Genomic DNA, 6110 nt, shown 5'->3' on the forward strand with positions numbered 1-6110 from the left:
CTAGATGCCAGACTTGTTGACAGGCAGGGCTCGCACAGATATGTTATGGCAAAAACAAAGGTTTGCTTTCAAATCTTTTTCTGTGTGTGTGTGTGTGTGTGTGTGTGTGTGTGTACGTGCATGCATGCATGCATGTGTGCACAAACACACACATATGTGTATGCCAAAAGGGGAAAAATGGAAAAAATAAAAACAAAACGTCTAGATTAAAAAGTCAAGATTGTCATATGGTAATCTAATGTTCTTCTCTCTCTTCCTTTCTTCCTCATCACCCCTTTCTCTCTCTTTCTCTTTTTCTCTCTCTCTCTTTCTCTCTCTCTCTCTCCCCCCTCCATACACACACACACACACACACACACACACACACACACACACACACACACACACACACACACACACACACACACACACACACACACACACATATATATATATATATATATATATATATATATATATATATATATATATATATATATATATGAAAATCCTTTTATAATTGATGAAAAATGGGTGTCCTTCCAACACTGGCATAACAGAGTTTGGTGTTGTTTTCCTGTCCTCAAAAAAGAAAAGCAGAATCAACTTCTTTTGACTTCCTGTTGGTTTTGAAATTATTGGAACATGGTTTTCTTTTGGTTTTTTAAAATGTGGATAGCCATACAGATATTTCTGTGTAGGTGCAACAAAAGGTAGGAGGCTCTTTTGAACTCACAGGGATAAGGACAGGATATATATTGGAGTAATCAGACCAAGAAATAAGCCAACTGCACATAGTTTAGACATAGAAATTAACAACAGAACATTCTATCCACTTATAGTAATAGCACATAGACTTATAAACTGTTTTACAGTGCTTTACATCCCTCTCTAAGTGGTTTACAGAGTCAGCATATTGCCCTCAACAATCTGAATCTCCATTTTACCCACCTCAGAAGGATGGAGGGCTCAGTCAACTTTCAATCTGGTGAGATTCAATCTGCCAAATTGCAAGCAGCCGGCAGTCGACAGAAGTAGCCTGCAGTACTGCACTCTAACCACCGCATCACTGCAGCTCTTTATACATGTATATATATATATGTATAGAACACATATAGGGGCTTGTGTACTTGTGTGACATACATGCATACCATTACAGGTAGTTGTAACTTACAACGATTCATTTGGTGACCTTTCAAAATTGCAACAGCATTGAAAAAAAGTAACATGACCATTTCTCACACTTACGACCGCTGCCCTATTCCCATGGCCACATGATCAAAATTCTGATGCTTGGCAACTTGCAGGTATTTATGGCGTGTTCCCAAGTCATTTGATCCTCTTTTGCGACCTTCTAACGAGCAAAATCAAAGGAAAAACAGATTCACTTAACAACCACATTATAATCTAACAACTACAGTGATTCAATTAACAACAGTAGCAAGAATGGTGAGAGCTTTGCAAGGATATTGGCCAGTAAAACTCAATCAATCAATCCAAATAGAGCTGGAAGGGGCCTTGAGGAACTTGTATAATGAATTGGTTGGAAAACAGAACCCATCATTGACTTAAAACAATAACTTCAGAGACAAATTCTTGGATAAGATGACAGCCAAGCTTAGTTTGGCTTTTAATATTATAAAGTTGGAGAGAGAAATGGAAGGATATTTTTGTAACTTTTCAGCATTTTATATGAAACTAGATATATTTGTTCTACAATATGTTAAAAATACTACCTCCAGTATCAAAGGCAGGACAGATCATAATGGCAGAATGTCCATGCTGGACAGCAACAGCAGGAGAGCATGATTATCTTCATGCTTCTGGGCTTCCCTTAGGCGTCTGGCTGGCAACTGAGAAATACAGGATGCTGTACTAGTAGAGCCTTAGGTTTGACCCAGCAAGTTTCATCTTAGATCTTTTTAAAGTGGCTCGTGATACAATAATCAGCAAATAAAATGAGTGGGCCATTCAAGTGTGCCAAATCCAACTTGTATCCCTGTTCCAAAAATGGGAGATAAATGTTATAAACAGATAGATAGATAGATAGATAGATAGATAGATAGATAGATAGATAGATAGATAGATAGATAGATGATAGATAGATAGATAGATAGATAGATAGATAGATGATAGATAGATTAGATAGATAGATAGATAGATAGATAGATAGATAGATAGATAGATAGATAGATAGATAGATAGATAGATAGATAGATAGATAGATGATAGATAGATAGATCATAGATAGATGATAGGTAGATAGATAGATGATAGATAGATAGATAGATAGATAGATAGATAGATAGATAGATAGATCATAGATAGATGATAGGTAGATAGATAGATGATAGATAGATGATAGATAGATAGATAGATGATAGATAGATGATAGATAGAATAGATAGATAGATAGATAGATAGATAGATAGATAGATAGATGGATGGATGGATGGATGGATGGATGGATGGATGGATGGATGGATAGATAGATGATAGATAGTTGATAGATAGTTGATAGATAGATAGATGATAGATAGATAGATAATAGATAGATAGATAGTTGATAGATAGATGATAGATGATAGATAGATAGATAGATAGATAGATAGATAGATAGATAGATGATAGATAGAATAGATAGATAGATAGATAGATAGATAGATAGATAGATAGATAGATGATAGATAGTTGATAGATAGTTGATAGATAGATAGATGATAGATAGATAGATGATAGATAGATAGATAGATGATAGATAGATAGATAGTTGATAGATAGATGATAGATAGATAGATAGATAGATAGATGGATGGATGGATGGATGGATGGATGGATGGATGGATGGATGGATGGATGGATGGATGGATGGATGGATGGAGGGACAGACAGACAGACAGACAGACAGACAGACAGACAGACAGAAAGACAGACATGGAAAGAGAGGGAGAGATAAAGTAGACATTATAATAGCACACCCAAGAAAGATTATAGAAATAGTAGTACACAATACAGGTAGTCCTCGACTTTATGCAACAGTTCACTTAGTGACCCTTCAAGCTTACAACAAAAGGTGGAAGAGTGAACACTTCTATCTTTTAAGTGTTCAGTTTTGGAAACCCTGCCTTTCTTCTGCATCCATCCAACATGCATAATTGTGGGAGGTGGGACGCAAGGAAGCAAGCTTACTACTAGTTTACTAATCCTCACAGGTCAGTGGAATAAAACCTGCATTTGTTTTTAAATTGTAGTAGGGCTCTCTCCAATAGATTTAGTTAAATTCCTCTGCAGGCTTTTTGCTGGATAAATTAGAAGTTTCCATACTGCCCTTTCTTCACTCCTGTTACAGTAAAAGCGTTGCAGGAGATATATTTCCAAAACTCTATTGGCTGATGAGTTTCAGCAGGATTGGGGTCATTTTTGAGGTCTAATTTCTAGGCATTTTTTCAACTTATTGTGTCCAAAAGCTAAAGGAGAGGCAGAAACTCTGATGCTTATCCATTATGACCTAAGGAAGGAATTTTGTCCAAAGCAGAATGGATTATATTGTACAGGGCCACCTCTGAATCAATTATAATGAAGATAGACATTATAGTAGCCCACGCAAGAAAGATTATAGAAATAGTAGTACATAGTACAGCTAGTATTATACTGTTCATTTAGTGACTGTTCAAAGTCACAACAGCACTGAAAAAAGTGACTTATGACCTTTTTTACATGTATGACAACTGCAGCATCCCTACAGTCACAAGATCAAAATATGGAGGCTTGACATCTGATTCGTATTTATGACAGTTGTGTTGTCTGGGGATCATGATCTATCTTTTGCAAAACTTCTGAAAAGCAATGTCAATGAGGAAGCCAGATTCACTTAACAACCATGTTACTAATTTAACAACTGCAATGATTCACTTAACAACTGTGGCAAGAAAGGTCATAAAATGGGGCAATACTCACTTAACAAATGTCTCACTTAGCAACAGAAATTTTGGGCTCAATTATGGCCATAAGTAAAAGACTACTTATATCTATCTACTGTATATGTTCTTATCTATCTATCATCCATCTAATGCACACACGGGCGCGCACACAAACAGACAACTTTAAAATTATAGCCCCTAGACCAGTGTTTTTCAACCTTTTTTGTGCAAAGGCACACTTTTTTCATGAAAAAAATCACGAGGCACACCACCATTAGAAAATGTTAAAAAAATTTAACTCTGTGCCTATATTGACTATATATAAAGTAATTCTCCCACGGCACACCTTACACTATGTCACGGCACACTAGTGTGCCACGGCACAGTGGTTGAAAAACACTGCCCTAGACCATTGTACAATGCCAGATTTTAAGTAAGAGTACTTATAAATGGAATAGAATGGATAGGAAAAGAAGAAATATTACTACTTCTATAAAAATTCTCATTCTTATGCATAAATCAAGGTCCTCTCTTAAAGTTATAAACCTTTTCATATTGTTGTGCACAAGACAAACTCCATGTTTCTCAAGGTCTACCTTAGATGGAACATTAACATTGTTAAGAACGTAAATGGCATTATATACAGAGAAGAGGAAAAGTGTTCCTTTGCTACTCTGTTCACCAGGGAGGAGGGAGGAGCTGTGTCAAGAAGCACCTCATTTACATTTTTATCTCCCTATAACAGCAGCAGCTTGAAAATCCTGAGAAAGGATAGAAACTTGATTATTGCAGATGTTTTGGACTTCGAGATTTTTAATATTAATATACTAATTGTGGCTGAAAGCTTCCATGGTATCCACATCTTGATGTGCTCATTGCATGCTACCTTCCATGGGCTCTAGACTTTGAGAGAACCTCTAACCTCAGTGTTATAAACTATTTTAGGGATTGCTAAAGTGTCCTCAGTCTTGTCTCCTCCCTCATAACACCTTGAATAGAAACATAGAAGAAGCTACTCAATCCTTGATAATTTTTCAAATACAAATTCAGTATCCAGTATTTACTAGTTAGCTGTTTGCCTTGTTTCCCTGAAAATAATACCAGGTATTATTTTTATTTATTTTTTGCCACCAAAAAAGGTACCAGGTCTTATTTTGGGGGAATATCTTCCACTGATTCACCTCATGGTGGTGGCACGGACAGCCCCACCCATCAGGAGCTTGCAGCTGGTCCACTGCTTCTGCGGCTGCTTGCTGCTGCTCATGCATGTTGCCCCCATCCTTCTTTTCACCATCAGAGGTCTTCAGGGAAGTCCTCTGCAGCCAAGAAATGGCTCTGGATTGATTACTGCGGTGCCCCCTGGATTCGTTTCACCATCAGAGGTCTTCAGGATAGGCCTCTGTAGTCAATAAAAGAGCTATGGATTGATATGAGAACCCATTTCTCAGCTGCAGAAGCCTTCCCTGAAGGCCTCTGACAGTGAAATGGAGGCTGGAAATGAGGCAGATGTCAGGGTGTGCGTGGAAGGTAAATATGGCAGTTCTACCCCTATTCCCACTCTAGCTTGATTTTTATTTGTGCGCCTTGCCCCACTCAGTGTACTCCAGAGTGGGTGGGGTCTTAACAAGGGGTTTTTGGGGGGATGGGGCTTATATTGGGCACAAATCAAGCAAATGCTTATTTTTGGGATAGGTCTTATTTTTGGGAAAACACAGTAGTTATAAATGCCTTTCACTTCCTACATAAAGGATTTGCCCCAGATATTCTGACCTTGGGACCATTCACCTATTGACTAACTAGAAGAGAAATCTTAGTTCTAGAATGTCTCATATAACACTTTAAGGAAGCAGATTAAAGAGCCCCAGGCAAACGGCATAGCCCACTCACTCTATACCTTTCTGTTTTCCCATGAATTTCAGCATCTGCAATGTGTAGGCTTTCCTTAATGGATTGAATTAGTACACAATCCAGTGCACTCTCTATATCACTTGAGCATGGAAAAATGGACATGGAAAAAAATGACCCGAAACTAGATTGTACAGATTATACAAACTCATAAAGGGGGCAGTGAGCCACGTAGCCTTCAGTAGAAAAATGCTTTCATTTTTTCTCTCCATGCATATTTTCATTTAATTTAGAGTGAAAAGTATCTAATTTATTTAAAAAATCCTAGTCAAATGGCCTCCTAATATGATGTCTCCAAGAACAAGC

Source organism: Thamnophis sirtalis, unplaced genomic scaffold, assembly GCF_051295495.1.
Source record: "Thamnophis sirtalis isolate CommonGarterSnake01/CBP01778 unplaced genomic scaffold, rThaSir2_p1.2 scaffold_7, whole genome shotgun sequence".
Lineage (NCBI taxonomy): Eukaryota > Metazoa > Chordata > Lepidosauria > Squamata > Natricidae > Thamnophis > Thamnophis sirtalis.